The 17,203-nt window shown below is 39.1% G+C and overlaps 1 pseudogene; it reads left to right on the forward strand.

The window, feature by feature from the left end:
* The first annotated feature begins 9,638 nt into the window (after positions 1-9,638).
* On the forward strand, positions 9,639-15,829 carry LOC114030371 (annotated as a pseudogene).
* The last annotated feature ends 1,374 nt before the right edge of the window (positions 15,830-17,203 follow it).

Below are 17,203 nucleotides of genomic sequence, written 5' to 3' on the forward strand. Positions count from 1 at the left end.
GGGGAAGGGAAGAAGGAGGGGGATGTGTGATGGGCTGTGGGCTTCAAAGAATCTTCAGTTCTTCTTTAATTCCAGGCCAGGCTAACAGTAACATTGCTTTAGCCACAGCAGTGCCAAAACCAAACAGACTTAGTACTCCAAGCCTCCTTCTTCATACGTTTATTTCTTCAACTGATTGTCTTTATAGATCCATGGCATGAACAGGATGCATATACAGTCTGAAAAGTTTTTAAAGTATCAGACTTACTCTCTGTTTCACAGCTGGGAGATAGGGTCCTTCTTTCCTTTTTTTCCTCCTCCACCGCCACCTCCATCTTTCTCCCTCCTCATGATACTAGAGAGAAAAATGGAAAGGGAGTTATCAGAAAGGCAATAGAGAACAGGTTTTCATGAATTAAGTTCTATGTGTGTCATGACACAAACTCCCACCAGTGCTGCTGCTACACCCACTCTTCCAATTCTCTGTTACCCTTCACCTAGTCTAGCCCTCCATTGTCTTACCTCCCCATGGCCCCCAGCCACTTCCCACCCTTAATCCTAGCTAGGCTCCATTCTCCCTTGGCCATGAGGTCCAGGTCCCTGGCATTCTATTACCTCACAGTCCCAACAGACTACTTGGCCACTTCTAGATCTCTCCCACAATCTTTCTGTATATAAGGTCCATCTTGTCTCCATTAAGGTGCTCAGATTCTTAAAATCTAGCCAAAGGCTCAGATTCTTATCATCAAGTCAATAGCTCACTAATATTCAGATTCCTTAAGAATCTGGCCAATATGGTGGATGTTCTAACAAGCCTTGCCTTTGACTGAAAGAAGGCTTGGGTAGAATTCTTTCAGGCAGGACCTGCATGTTGTGATTTTGAGGTCCCAGCACCCCTACACCTCAACATTCCCAGAAAAAGAAAAGGAAGAAACTGAGTTGATAGAGGTAGTAAGTACACAGGCAACCAGGAAAATGGCATGATGTCTGAGGTGGATGGATATGAAAGGATATGAAGGGCAGTTAGATTTGGTGGGTTAGGTTAGTTTGTACTTACTCACTCACCAGTCTGGACAGCTGTAATTCCAAGGCTGAATGAATTAACTCTCCCAGGGAGGTGAGGATGGTTTCTGGAAGTCTAGTCCAGAAGATGCCTGTTCCAGGTGGAGAGGAAGACAATGACAGGGCCAATGGCAAGATGTCAAGAGTGGAGGAATGATTTGAGGCTAGTGGTATTAGTAACATCTTAGCTTCTGCAAATCATTTAGCAAAAAAAAATTATAAACGGCAAGAATTTCTAAATAATATACTATAATCAATAGCTGGTGTCACATCATTAAAATGGTAAAATGAATTAGTGGTCACCAGTGCAGTTAAACTTCTCTGTGACTATACTTCCAGCTGTCTAGTGGTCCCAAACCATAGGTTAATTGTCAGATTCAGTTTCTTCATTAGTCAGGGTCACTTCAGGAGCCATTTTCAGAGATAAGGAGTTGATCTGAGTATAAGTTTGATTTAGGGCATAATGAGTTTGAGATGTTTTATACCCAAGGAGAGATGTCCTATGGGTAGCTGAAAATATGGATCTTGTCATGCAAATTTAAGGCCAAGTTTGGGGTGAATGCCATTCAGGGATACTGCTACTAAAGGTTAGAATACTTTATTGATACTCACAAACAAATACAGCATAGAAAGGTACAGTCAAAGATAGAGTCACATGTGACCTTTGCTGCCCCCCACTTTCCCACAGAGGAATGTGCCTGATGTTGACCTGAGTGAGTCATGGTCATGCTCTCTGTTCTAAGGCACAGAGTTTTTGGATAAAGGGTCTGTGTGGCAACTGTTAAGTTGCTGGTAGGGCAATTATGTCAGGAAGATGAACAAGTAGCAAAAAAAATTTTAATTTCTAAAAATTACCCAGGAAGGCCTGCTTAAGATGAGGAAGGTAGAATTATAACTTAGATTCAGAAGCCAGTACCAATTAGAATTGAGATAGATAATATCATGGAAACAACGTGAGAAAAATGATTATTTTCTTATTATAGTAATAACCAATTTTATATATGGGACCCAAAGATCTTCTTTCTGATTATTAATAACCACTTACTAGTAGGTTAGTTATCAGTAGGGTTTTTTCCTTTTTTTACTTTCTCATTCAAAGCTCAGTCCTTGTGAAGGAAACAGCTGACAGTGAGACATTATCCTCGATCTTGGGCAGGACCCCACTCAACTGGGAGAGCTTAGTTCTGATTAAAGGTTAAGGGAATCTAGTCTAGGTTAATTCCAGCCCATTGTTCAACAATTTAAGCAGTCTGGGTGGAGATGGATTCCTTTGTCCAGATAGCTGGGGCAGCCGAGTCTCATCAAGCCTCATCCTCTACCAGAAGAACTGAAGACTTTCTGCCCACCTTCTTATTAATATGTCTACCTTCTCATTAATTGTTAACCAATCAGAGTTGATTTTCACCCTCAGGGACACCCCCTTTTCCAAAGGTGATTAAACATTCAATGACCTCCAAGTGAGGGTCTTTAGTTACGAAGAGAACCATTGAATTCAATTTATTGATTATTTGCTAGCCTAATTAATAAATTGATTATTAATTACCCAGAAACTCTGTTTCTCAGACTTTTCATTTGTCTCAAAGGAACGTGAACTTGGACACACTTTGACAGCTAGTGGAGGATAGAAGGGCCTGGTGTTTTATGATCCATGAAGTCATGAAGAGTCAGACACAACTGAACAACTCAACAACAACAACTAATCATAACTGGGTGAAGTCTACTTTATTTATGGAGCAGGAAATATTGGTTAGAAGTTGGGTAAGATCTCCTCTTAGGACACTTCAAACTCTCAGCTAACTCAGGTCTAATCCAGAGCAGGTAACATGGATCTATCTTTAAGAAACAGTCCTCAGATAGGTTCTTTTCACTTGGTTCCACTAAGGGAGGTGTGGAAGGTTAACCCACCAAAGTATAGATAAGTGAAACAACCAAGTTGAAGTGGAATAGAGAAGAGTAGGACGGTTTACATGGGCCTTGGGGAACTTCCAATCTACCTGAGTCCAACCTGACATTCTAGCCCAGCCAAGATCTTGGATTTCTTCCACCGTTTTCAGCTGAGAACTCTCCAGACAACTTCAAGTACTGAAATATGTCCATAGATCTCAAGGGAAGAAATAAGGTGTAAACGTCTTCTATGGTTTTTAAAATCTCACATACTGTATCAGTGCTCAAAGAAATCTTATAGGAATCATCTAGTATTAACCTTTTTTGTGTGTTAAAAATGCCATTGGCAGTCTGGAGAATCCTATGAATCTCCTATGAAAATAATAATGTTAAATGCAAAAAAAAATACATAGGATTACAAAAGAAACCAATTCTATTAAAGACTTCTGTTAAATTCTAATAAAGATATATATTTTTTGCTATCCAAACTCAGAGACCCCCTTGAAATCTATCCCAGGTTAAGAACCTAGTTTAATCCCTTTACTTTATAGATGATGAAATTGATGCTGAGAGAAGGTGAAAAACTTGTCCAATGTCAAGATGGTGAGTTAGCAAACGGCAGATCTGCTAATAGAACCTGAATTTCCCAACTCTAATGCTCTTTCCACTGTGCCACATTCTGTCTTTCCTCTCTGGATAATGAAGAAATTAAGATTTCTATCTTCCTAGAAATCTCACCCAGGTTCTTTCCTTCTGGTATTTCTTCTGCTTCTCTAGCATCATCATCTGAAGCCTGCTCTCCTGGAGGATAATTTGTCTGATTTAAATGTAGTAATGAGGAGTGGTGTTCAAATGCAAATACAGATGCGTAGAGCGTTATGCTTCCTCCTTGGCAGGCACTCCAAACTTCCATCAGAGTTCTCCAATTCACCACTCTCCTAGAGCATCAGACTCTTCCCTCTCAGACTCCTAAGCCTCTTGTCTGTTTTGTGGTAGTGTCTCAGGGCAGATGAAATTGTCTCCCAGGCTCATCACAAGTGTCAGCTTCTTTCCCATGGAACTGGGTAAACCTATCTAGTTTCCAGGGGTGGTGTTAAATTCAAGTAGTGTCTGACATGTGAGAAGTCCTCTCTGGGGAATGTGAAAAGTAACAGAGGACACTTTGTTTTCCTTTTTTTATGCATCCCATCCAATTCCTTAACACTGTAATCTGATGGTTAGGTAGAAGAGATCTGAACGAAGTGATAGTTGCACTATTCTGTATAATCTAGGGCCTGTGATACTTATGTAGTTTCAACACTAGAAAAAAAATTCTAGGACTATACAAGCTGCAAGTATGAGTCAGCAGGCGTCTCCTCCTTGGTAATTTTACAACCTCTGTTACATAGAATCTCAGGGGAATCAAACAAGTCAGAGATCTGTGGCTTTCAGGCTATGAACAAATACTAAGAAGAATATCATTCCCTTGCTCAAGTTTTTTTTTTTTTTAATAAATCTATCAACAAGTATTTAGTGAGTATAAATTATGTGCAAGGCATTATAAAAGTAAACTGAGCTAGAGGTCAAACACAGAATCTTATGCTCTGCATTCATTATCCTTTGGGGCCTTTTTTTTTTGTTTTGTTTTGCTTTTTGATGAAGCAATTGGGGTTAAGTTGCAATCCTAGTTGCCCCCACCAGGCTCATTTCCAAATGACCTAATGTTTGTGAAGTGTTTAGCACAGCACCTGTCACATAGTAGGCACTTAATAAATGCTTGTTCCCTCTCTTTCTCCCTATTACAACCCTCCCTTTTGAGCCTCTACATTCCAATCCACCTGGCCTACTTACTGGTCTTCCTACAGGGCATTGCTTGACTTGATAGGTCATCTCACAAGCCTGGACTGCTCTTTCTATTATTCAACATCACCTCTTGCAACTCCTGGCCCCTTCAAGGCTTTTCTTTTACACCACTTCATATGTGACAGAGGCAGGTAGGAGGCACAGAAGATAAAGTGCTGGGCCTAGAGTCAGTAAGACCTGAATTCAAATCTGGCCTCAAACAATTACTAGCTGTGTGACCCTGGATAAGTCACTTAACCTTTATTTCCCTGGCACGTAGTAGGTGATATATATATATATGTATATGTATATATACTTATTCCCTCCCCCTGCCCCCACATATAAAGCCTTTCCTGATCCTCTCAGTTATATCATCTCCTAAAAATTGCTTAGTTTATATATATGTATGTATGTATGTATGTATGTATGTATGTATGTACACACACACATATTAGATTTTACAAAGAAAGTAGTTATGGTGAAGATGTAGTAAGAATAGGTAGCTAAGTGGCTCAGTAGATAGAGTGCCAAGCTTGGAGTCAGGAAGAACTAAGTTCAAATCCAGCCTCAGACACTTACTAGCTGTGTGACCCTGGGCAAGTCACTTAACTCTGTTTGCCTCAGTTTTCTTCATCTGTAAAATGAGCTGGAGAAGGAAATGACAAACCACTCTAGTAACTCTGCCAAGAAAACACCAAATGGAGTCACAAAGAGCCGGTCATAACTGAAAGGACTGAACAATAATAGTAAGAACAGAAGTTATAAAACGACCCCACCTCCCTTCGATGTATCACCTCAGTCTCCTAGGAAAGTTGGGTTCACATTTAAAGCATTTTTCACAAAGCATTCACCCCTAATTATGCACTTTCAAGTATAGCATAATCCATGCATGGGCGAGTCTTCGTCTCTGCCCCCGCTGGGGTGGGTTAAGCCAGCAGCTCTTTAGGATATTGGCCACTGCCTTACCTGTGGCAGATTCCCAGCAAATCTCAGCATGGTCTGTAGCTCCCAGACTTCTGACACTAGCTATTCCTACCTGTCAAAGTTCACCAAGTTACAGTCATACCCAATACTTCATTTAAAAGCAGGAAGGATAGACGCAACAGTCAGAAAGCTTCCTTGATGAGATTAAAACCTGACGTCTCTCTGCCCTCTGAGGCCTTAAAGCAGTGTTTGCCTCCTTATCTGAGCATAGACAGGCAGAAAGAGGAAGAGTCAGTACAGCAAATCAATCGTTAATACCCTGAAGCAGTCACATGTATTCAAATTTTCACTCTTGGAAGTTATAATTATGTAAAATATGGTAGCTAGTTCCAGCCCATTGGAAAAATGCAGGGTAAATTCAAATAATGCAGCCACATCAAAGAATTCATTATTGCCACTAATTAGAATTAGCTGTATCAACTCTGCTATAGTATATTACATATTGTGTTATATATTTACCTTTCTCTATCCTTTTTTATTCCTCTCAGTAGAATGGAAACTCCTTGAAGGCAGAGACTGCTTTTAACTTTATAGACCCAGCATGCTCAGTATCTGGCACAGAACAGGCTTTTAATAAATGTTTGTTGAATTGAAGTAGTAGATTTAAAAAAAAAACTGAACTAGTGACTCTTTTATTAATTAATGCTAGCATGATCAACAAAATGACTAATTACCCAGAAACTATATCTCTGGAACTTTTTATACGTCACAATGGATAACCTATCACTGTTACTAAAGGAGAATCCCCAAGTGCATCCTCCACAGATAGCAGGACTGGAGCATCATCTTACTAGATGGAGACTAACATTGTCATTTTAAAACAAAGACCCCAAAGGCTTTGAAGGATAGAAATGCTCCATTTTTGTTATCTTCTGTATCGTTGTTCTTTAGTTTGCAATTCTTTTATGCCTACTGGAGCATAAAAAAAAAAGCATGTTGTCCTTTTAACTAAATCCTCCGCCTCCCTTTACTCTGCCCACCAGAGACAGGCTAGACTTCGATTCTACAACCAAGAAATCCAGGGCTATAAAAGTTCTGGAACACTATTCTTTCTAGGAAACACTAGAATTGGATTCTGCTATCTTGTTCCCAGAACAAAAGTCCAGTTTGCAGTTTGGGGAAAGAGGAGTCCAACTGACCCTTTGGTTCAATTATAAAATAAATTGTGTATCAGTGCTCTTCCATTCCCCTTTGGGCTGCCTTTTTCTCCCTTTCAGTGACCCTTCCCCTAAGCCAACTAACCAGGGTGTTCATGCAGTTCATTGTTGTCCACTGTGACACCAAGTACTCTGGGCCTTTCTCAGCTCCTTCCATCAAAGCCAGCTTTTGAGTCCCATCCTGTCTAGGTCTTCTTGGGTAAATGTGACTAATTCTCACAGTAAGGTGTTAATGACTTAATAGGTTACTTCTGCCACATCACTTTTGTAACTGGGAGTTGCTAATTAATGCAATATTGATACTCTGGGCAGCCATGGAAATGTTTTGGTTTCCAGTGCCCTAAATTCTGACGAATATAAAGTATATGGAATAAGGCCTCAAATTGCCTTCACACTTCAGTGTGTACAGAGACAGAGACACAAAGAGACAGAGAGAAGGGGGGGGAGAAAGAGGAAGAAGGAGGAGGGGAAGGGAGAGAGAGAGGGGAAAGAAGAGAGAGGGGGGAAGGAAGGAAGAGAGGGGGAGGGAGGGAGGGAAAGAGGTAGAGAGAGATTGAAAGAAACTAAAAGTATCTTGAAAATGCAAGGATGTAGGTGCAGCTAGATGGCGCAGTGGATAGAGCACCAGCCCTGAAGTCAGGAGGACCTGAGTTCAAATCCAGCCTCAAAACTTGACACTAGCTGTGTGACCCTGGGCAAGTCACTTAACCCCAATTGCCTAAAAACAAAACAAACAAAAAAAAATGTAAGGATGTATATGAAAATGTAACTCTAACTCCTTCCTTTAGAAGTTGCAAATTGTTAGTTTCACATCCAACTATGAACTATGTCCTATATTGCTGACATTTTAAAGGAGTTTTTGAGTTTAACTTTTTGAGGTAATACTTTTATCTATCCTGGTCTGCAACATTTTACCCTTAGGTATTGAACCAGAAATAACCTCCCAGGTAAATCTGAAGAACAAATAAAAGCTATTTAATCATATTTGTTACTCCAAATTCCTGGCATGGCAGTGGTCTGAGAAAGTCTCCATTCAGACTGCCTAAAAATAAATACTAAGAGGGTCAGCTAGGTGGTGCAGTGGATAGAGCAGCAGCCCTGAAGTCAGGAGGACCTGTGTTCAAATCCAGCCTCAAACACTTGACACTAGCTGTGTGACCCTGGGCAAGTCACCTAACCTTGACTGCCTCACCAAAAAGCAAAAAAAATAAATAAATAAAAATAAACACTTAGGACAAACAAATCTGATTTGAAACACTGCAGACTAACATTTACCCATTTTCATTCAATTCAACAAATGTTTATCAAGCACTTATTGGTACAGAGTACTTGTGGGAAATGCTGGAGGTACGAAGACAAAAATAAAAGTCCTTACCTTCAAGGAGCTTACATTTGAATGGAAGAAATAGAACATGTTCATAGATAAGTAAATATAAGGTAATTTGAGAAGAAAGAATCTAATACTAACATCTAGGAGAATGGGAGTTTGAGGAGGAAGTGAATTCCAGGTATGGGAGACAGACTGAACAAATGCTGGCAGGCAGGAGGCAGGAGGCAGAGAAGGTGAAATATTGAGATCAGGGAAGAGTCAGCCATCCGGCCCCGCTGTAACTAGCAGCTCATAAAGGGAAATTAAGCGAAATAAGGTGGGAAAGGTATATAGGGACTAGGTTGTTTGGCTGAGTAATTTGTATGTTATCCTAGAAAATAAAGGTATTTGAGTGAGAAAAAGACTTAATCAGACATGAAAGCTGTATGCAGAATAGAAGATAGGAGAGACCCCAGGCTGGGAGGCCAATTAGGAAGATATCACAATAATCCATGTAAGATGCTACAGGGGCCTGACCTAGGGTGGTGATTATATGAGTAGAGTGGAGACAGAGGCAAAAGATGTTATGGAGAAGAAAGTGACAACAGAATGGATCATCCACTAGGCTTATATATCTTCAGCCATTTCTGGTAACTCACTAAGCTTTATCCTGTTGCATTCTATTCCATGTGTAGCATTCCCTGCACCAGACACATGAGCCTCCAGAAAGTTCTCCCAGTTTCAAGGCACTTTGTGGATAAGCATCCACTCAAAACCACAGAACACAAGCCCCATACTGATGTGTTTACTTTTACTTTGCCAATTTGAAAGGACACTGCAGTTCAAAGCAAATACATTTAGTCATCTAGAATACCAAAATAAGTGAAAAGATGCTCATCCTATGTTCTCTTACAAGTTGGGGAAGTTCACAAATACAAGAAACGTTAATAAGAAAGGCAGATCTTTTTATCCAGCCCTGAACTCTCTCCTGACCTCTGGTTTGCATTTCCAACCAATTATTGGACATCTCTAACTGGGTGTCCCATTGACATCTTAAACTGAATAGGTCCAAAAGTTACCTTTCCTCCCAAACTCTGCCCCCATTCTAACTTTATTATTGCTGTCAAGGGTACCATCATTCTCCCAGACACCTAGGCTCACTATCTAGGTGTTGTTGACCTGAAATAAAAAAGACTGCCAAAACAGCAAAAACTAGGATCTTTTAACCAAGGCAAAGGAATTGCCATCTGGGGGCCATCCCCTATACAAGGCTACAGAAGAGCACAAGAAGGGCAGAGGAGGAACAAGGTTAAATACATTTCAACAGGGAAAGAGTCTCATGGGAGGCACAGCCTTGAGAAGCTATTACAAAAGTTGTTTTACATAATAACCAAAAGTCCTTAGAGAAGGCTGAAGGACACTGGAGTGGGGAGGGATGACGTATGGTCAAATCAGCAGGCTTGGGCTGTGAGAGCAACAACCAGGAAACCAGTTTGGACCTGCTCCAATCATGGGGTCAGTTGGGATCAAAGCCAGGTAGCTCCTTGTGAGGTCTGCATTCAACATTCTTTTTTAAACTGGTTTCAGTAACCCTCAGGGAATTTACAGCTCTAGGATCAGGCAAGGTCAGCAGCTACATTCAGCAGTCTCTTCTTTACCCCTTTTTCTCTCACCTCCTCTCCCCCAACCCCCATATCCAATCTATTGCTAAGGACTATTAATTCTCCCTTCATAACATTTTCATATGTGTACCCTCCTCTTCTTTGACTCTACCACCAGCCAGATGCAAGCCCTCAGAACCTCATTCCTGGACTACTGCAATAGTTTCTCTCCATTCTAAGTCATCTTCAATTCAGCAGTCAAACTGATCTTCCTAAAGCACAGATCCGACCATGTCAACTCCAGTGGCTCCCTATTATTTCCAGGATCAAATATAAAGTTCTGTTTAACTTTTAAAGCCCTTTATCATCTGGCCCCTCCCTAGCCATCTAATATTCTTACACTTTACTCCCCTCTACATACTCTGACATCTTGTGACACTGGTTTCCTTGCTGTTCCTCACATGAGATACTCCATTTTCCAACTATGATCATTTTCTCAATTGGGGGTATCAGTCGAGGACTCTCTTTCCCTCATGCCTAGAATGGCTCCCATCTTGACTTACTTTAGGTTCCAACTTAAATTTCACTATCTGCAAAAAGCCTTTCTTGACCCCCTCCCCCTTATCGTTAATGCCTTCCCTGTTTATTATCTCCAATTTATCTTGCCTATATCTTGTTTGTACATAGTTGTTTGTCTGTTTTTCCCCCATTAGATTGTAAACTCTTTGAGGGCTGGGACTGTTTTTGCCTGCTTTGTTTTGTTTTGCTTTGTTTAGCACAGTACCTAGCACATAGTAGGTACTTAATAAATGCCTTTTTTTAAAATTTTTTTTTTTATTTTTAACATGAATTTTTAAAACTTTGGCTTACAAATTTTCTCCCTTCCTCCCTCCCCACCCACCCTCATTGAAAAGGCAAGCAACTCGATACAGGTCAAGATGTGTAGTTATGTAAAACACTTCCATAGTAATTATGTTGTGAAAAACTAAGTATATTTCCCTTCATCCTATCCCATCCTCCATTTATTCTATTCTCTCTTTTGACCCTGTCCCTCCTCAGAAGTGTTTGCTTCTGATTATCCCCTCCCCCAATCTTCCCTCCCCTCTATCAACCCCCTGTTCTCTTGTCCCCTTTCCCCCTTATTTTCCTGTAAGGTAAGATAGATTTCCATATCCCATTGTGTATATTATTCCCTCCTTAAGCCAAATCCTATGAGAATAAGATTCACTCATTCCCTCTCACCTTTCCCTGTTTCCCCTCCATTGTAAAAGCCTTTTCTTGTCTGTTTCATGTGAGATAATTTACCTCATTCTACTTCTCCCTTTCTCCTTCTCCCAGTATAATCCTCTCACCCCTTAATTTTATTTTCCAAATATCCCCCCTTCATCTTCAACTCACCCTGTGCCCTCTATCTATCTATCTATACATACATATAATTTTTTTCCCTCCCACTACCCTAATTCTGACAAAAGACTCATGAGTTACAAATATCATCTTTCCCTGCAGGAATGTAAACAGTTCAACTTTAGTAAGTCTCTTATGATTTCTCTTTCCTGTTTACCTCTTCCATGTTTCACTTGAGTCTTGTATTTGAAAGTCAAATTTTCTATTCAGCTCTGGTCTTCTCCTCAGGAATGCTCGAAAGTCCCCTATTTCATTGAATGACCATTTTTTCCCCTGAAGGATTATACTCAGTTTTGCTGGGTAGGTAAAATAAATGCCTTTTGACTTGACTTCACATACATACATGGGCACATAGGAAGAAACATGTAGCCAACAAACATAAATGAACTAGTCTACCTGTAGGTATGTTCAGGCACAAAGGGCAAACACATATGGATATATGCAGCAAAACATATTCCACGGCTGGGATAATTCATGTCTTTGATACTACAGTACCACTGTATCTATTATCTCCTGAACATTGTTCCTCCTTTCTTCACTGGTCTTCAGCTATTCAGATTTTTGAGCTATCTTCTGCCCATACCTGCTGCTAAGATGCAATCGTCGATAAGCTTCTCCTTTGCAGGGAAAAGACCAGAACTCTTGAATGCCTTCAAAAGTCAGCAGAAGCCCTTAGGCTTGGATTAAATCTACTCTTCAAACTGATCCTCTTCTTCAGCTGGCACTCCAATTATCCACTGAGTTATGGTCAGAATAAGTTTCTTTTGATTTTTAATCATATCCCTTGACCCAGTCAAATATTTTTAAGGTTCCACTTGAACAAATCACAAAGGAGCTAGGGAAAGTTGTGTTAGACAGATTGCTTCCAATCCCGAACTCATCCTCATACTATTCATATGCTATGCAAATCACAGGGCTGAACTGGTAGAAAAATTGTAAAAGACTTATGATCCTTGACCCATTTCCCACTATAGCAAATCTTTGTCATTTGTTAATCACACAAAAGTTTAATCTCTCTAAATATAATTTAATATATAACATTAGGAGGCCCCAAGAGTTATATAAGGTCTGTGGTAGAGTCATCTATGTAGCAAGGTCTGAACTTTAGCTCTCCTGAAACTAAATATTATTAATTCATACAGGCCCTGATTAGTCAGTCAAAAAGCATTTATTAAGCACTTTCTGTGTGCCAAGCACGTTGAGTGCTATGTGGTTTGTCATTCATTCTTGAAGAGGACTATTAGATCAGGGAAATGATGTCATTTGTCAAACAAGTGAATTGGATTTAAGTGAGGGAGGACTGTGCAAAGTCACCAGCATCACTTTCTCCTCTGGAGCCATCTGGGTTCAGTGGCCAGATACAGATCAGGAAGACTAGAGATGGCACAGGATGCAGTGGGGGACCTTGGCCTTTTTAAGCTAAAGTCTTTTTGAGTTCTCACTTTGAGTGAGGCAATGCCAATTCAGTGAATAGGCCTCTTTAAGAAGTGAATCAATGGATGACCCCTTTAATAAAAAAAAAAATCAAACTACTAGAGAATCAAAGAGAGGCAGAAACCGTTTCTGCCCTTGAGAAATTCACATTCTAAGGAGGAAGGCAGCATATCAACAATTATGTATGTACAATGTAAATGGGAAGTAACTTCAGAGGGAAAGCATTAGCAATGACTGGACAGAGGGGAACCAGAAAAGGCTTCTTGCAGAACGTGGGATTTGAGCTAAGTCTTGAAGGGAGTCAAGGAAGTCAGGAAATGGAGTTCAGGGAGACCTTAGTTCAAATTTGGCCTCAGACACTTACTAGCTGTGTGACCCTGAGCAAGTCACTTAACCCTGTTTGCCTCAATTTCCTCATCTGTCAAATGAACTGGAGAAGGAAATGGCAACCCACTCCTCGTATCTTTGCCAAGAAAACCCTAAGTGGGGTCATGATGAGTCGGATACAACTGAAAAATAGCTGAACAACAAAAATTAAAGAGAGTGAAGTGGGTGACAGATACCCCAAGACACATGCTAACCTGGAGAAAGTCCATTGCTGAGGGCTCTCAAACAACCCCCAGGAGGGAAGCAGCCTGAACCAAGCCTAAGGAGGAAGAAAAATGTATGCTACAGAGATCTAAAGGGTAATGAAGTCCAGTCGCCATATGAAGGAACAATCTCAGACTTTGCCTGTCCCTGGGCAGGTTGAAGCCAACCACAAAAGGTTGTATAATAAGTTAGAAGGACAGTGAAGGTCCTTGTGAGAAGTGGGGAGTTTTCTTAGCTGTTTGTGGGCTCCAGCAGTATCAATCAGGAAGCACTTATTAAATGTGCCAAGCACTATGCTAGACATGGAGGATAAAGCCCAGAATGAAATGGTCTAGCCAGGGCAGACATGTACTTTATGGGCATATGCCAAATGTATATGTACCTGTCTCCCACCAGGGCCCCTTCTCTGGCCTTGAATGAACCCAGATTAATCTAGGGATGGCATAACGCCAAAGAAGGGTGGCCAGCAATTTCTTGCTTGGACTCATTGCACCTATCCCAAAGTAACTGCAGGGAAATCTTTAAAACAAAACTTAGGTATGATTCATGTCTAGGGCCTCCTTAAAAAGTGAGTAACAGAGTCCCTTCTAGGAAAGGTACTTACTGTATAGTACAATATAGCTATCATGTATAGGATGCATCCATCAAATAGGAAAAGATAATAAAAAATAATAAAAATCAATGTTGACTCAGCTGTGGAAAAATTGACATGCTAATAAACTTCTAGTAGAGTTGTGAATCGTTCGTTCTTTTGGGAAAATAGTATGGATTGATATGATAAAAGTTATGAAAAACAAAGGCCCCCACTATTAAATTTATATGCTAAGAACAATATTGACAGGAATGAAAGACCCATCCATCCAAAAATATTCCTAGTAGCACTCTTTGTAATAACAGCAACAAATTGAAACAAACTATATTCCCAACTAGGGAATTTTAAAATAAATTTTAGCAAATGGATGTCATGGGATACTTTTGTGCTATAAAAAACACATTTAAAGAACTCAAGAGGATATGGCAAGACTTATTTGAAATGATGCAGAGTAAAGAAAATAGAAGCAAAAGAACAACACACATACTGGCTGCAACTAGATAAATAAAGACATTAAACAAGTACAACATTCACATAAAATATAAAGGACAACTTTCTTGACCACCTTGTTAAAGCTAAAATACATAGTTTTTATTTTTTTAAAAAATTGTCAAATAACATACATCTACAACTCATGTAATTATAATTTAAATCACTTTTTATATATTTAGTTTATTAAGGAGGAGCATTTTTGTGTACTTTCTTCTTTTTGTTTTCGATCATTTATTCCAAAGCTTATACTCAACTCTGGAAGTTAAAACAAGATGTATCATTTAAAAAAAAGATAAAGGAAAGAAAACAAATCTATCACTAAGGACCAGGTTTTTCCTTTGTCCTCTGGTCATTTTACTATTTTTAAAAAATGCAAATGGGCTGAATTTTTCAAGTTTTTAAAATTACAAAATGGATTTCAAAATAGAAACTCTCAGCACATATACAGGAAACACATTAATCTAGAAAGTTTTGAAAAATTTCCCTGCACAATTGCCAGCTAAAAAAAGAGCAAGACTAGCCCTGATGATAGACCAGGCACAATTCAAACCAGAAAGCCTTTAAAAAAGATAAACAAGGACATTATGTTATGGTAAGATTTAAAGTGGGAGCATATGAATTTTCAATCTACATGAACCTAATAATATTTTTTTAAGTAGGGAAATTTTACTAGGAAAAGTTCTACATTAAAAAATAGGTGACAAATCCGTAATAATGGAAGGCCATTATTAAGATCAAAATATGATCAGTCCAAAACAAAATTCTTAACTGAATAGAGTATTGAGTATACTAGATTTTATAGCCATTTGGAGAAAACTCAATGGGAAAAGCACAAAACAAAATTCATTAGGAAAAGTAGACAAAAAAAGTAGGTGGACCAGTGGACATGAAGAAACTTAAGGAGAAACAAGGACAAGATTAATGAAAAGGAGGACTCAACTTAGGAACATCATTTTCAGCAGAAACCAACCGAAGGGATGAAGATGGTGACACGATGAATACATTAAGACTGAGCTAAAGAGGAAGAAAGGAATTGTGGAAAATGAGGAGCAGAAGGTGAAGCTGAAGAATGATGAAAACTGTCTTTATGAGCTCCTCAAGAGCATCCAAATCTCCTTAGCCAAGAAAACAGAAGAGGTGCTGTCCAACCAGATGCTCAGCAGCAACCCTGAGGTGAACTGGGGCATTGATGCAAAAATAAAAAAAATATTTCAACAGAAGCTGCCAAGGCACACCTACTGGCTGAGCAACAGAACAAAAGGAAAGACAGTGGAACTCTTCTGTTCCAACTAACCTGGCTGTGAGCTATGTGCAACACAACCAATTTTATCACGAGGAGTTCAATGCCCCAGTTAGGAGGCATAAGGAAGAGCCAAAAACCCGACCCCTCAGGGTGGGATATACAGAGAAGCCAGAACCTCAGAGGTTGCCTCCACATCTCAAGCCACCCCCCCCCAAGGAAAAGACAATAGATGATTATCATTATGAGAAGTTTAAGAAGATATACAGACACTATTGATATCAGCTCAGTGGCAGAACATTCCAAGCTCGTATTGGTCTGATCCGCCACTTGACTAACTTGGTGATGTCATTTTGATCCTCTTTGAGAATGAAGGACAACAGCCAACCAATCAACCATCTCAAAAAAAAAAAAAAAGAGAAATGGAAGAATCAATTGGTATTTAATTTTAAAAAAAACTGTTAGAAAAACTGGATAATTCCACAATAAATGTGATTTTTAGATCTATAATACTATTGTAGTATTTATACTACAATAAATTTAAACTACATCAATTACTTAAATTTTTTTTTTAAGCTGGAAGAAAAATAAAATTGTCTCACATGATGCATGGAGGAATGTTTTTATCAGTCAAATAAATGGAAGAAGCTATTGGAGACAAAATCAAAAGATTTGATTTTTTAAAGAAAAAAGAATTTAAAAAAAACAACACTTTTAAAATAAAACCAGAAGAAATAGGGTAAAGATTTGCAGAAAATATATCAGATTAAAGTCTGATATCTAGAATCTATAAGAAACAGATATATTTCTATAACTGCAATACAAAGTCTAGAATGGATAAATGGTCAAAGGCTATAAATAGATGATTTTTGAAAGAGTGACTACAGGTTATAAATACTCAAATAAGTCTGTAATTTCATAGATGTGGATATTCCTTCCACTGATGAAATCAACCATCTTTTTATTTCAACCCATCTTTTTATCATTTCTCTTCTTACTTCTAGCATTGTATTAATTTTCATCTTTGTTCTAATAAGGGAATGATGTGACTGTCCAGAGGCAAGTGATTCATGAATGACTTCCATGGCTGTAATGAATCATTTCTTGTCTATTAAAATATAATCAATATAATTTGTTTTGTGAAATTATTTGGTACTGACCACGACCAGTAACTTCTGATTCATTTCTCAAAGCAAGTATTCATGATCAGATTAAGCAGTCGTTACAAGGCATATGACATTCCAAAAGATTAAAAATATGTATACACGTTGTTTCTTCCAATATAACAAAGGCACTTTGAGGGCAGGGACTGTTTAATTTTTTTCTCTGCATCCCCGGGACATAGTGTGTCTAGAAAAATAAGAGATGCTTAATAAATGCTTGTCGATTGAATCATTAATCTAGGATTTGTAACCCCAGTGCATACATCAGTGTGTTGCATGTTTTTCTTTCATCAGATCTACAGTTTTATCCATGTAGTTTATCTCCCTTTATCAATGCAGATCTGCACTTGCTCTGACACTTCATTTTAGAGAGTTGCCCAAGTGGCACTAAGATGTTAAGTGATTTTCCCAGGGTCACATATCTAATATATATCAAAGCCTGGACATGAACCTCAGGTCTTAAAGAATTAGAGGTCAGCCCTCTATTCAT

The sequence above is a fragment of the Vombatus ursinus genome, unplaced genomic scaffold, assembly GCF_900497805.2.
Source record: "Vombatus ursinus unplaced genomic scaffold, bare-nosed wombat genome assembly UNPS02014959.1, whole genome shotgun sequence".
NCBI classification, from domain to species: Eukaryota; Metazoa; Chordata; class Mammalia; order Diprotodontia; family Vombatidae; genus Vombatus; species Vombatus ursinus.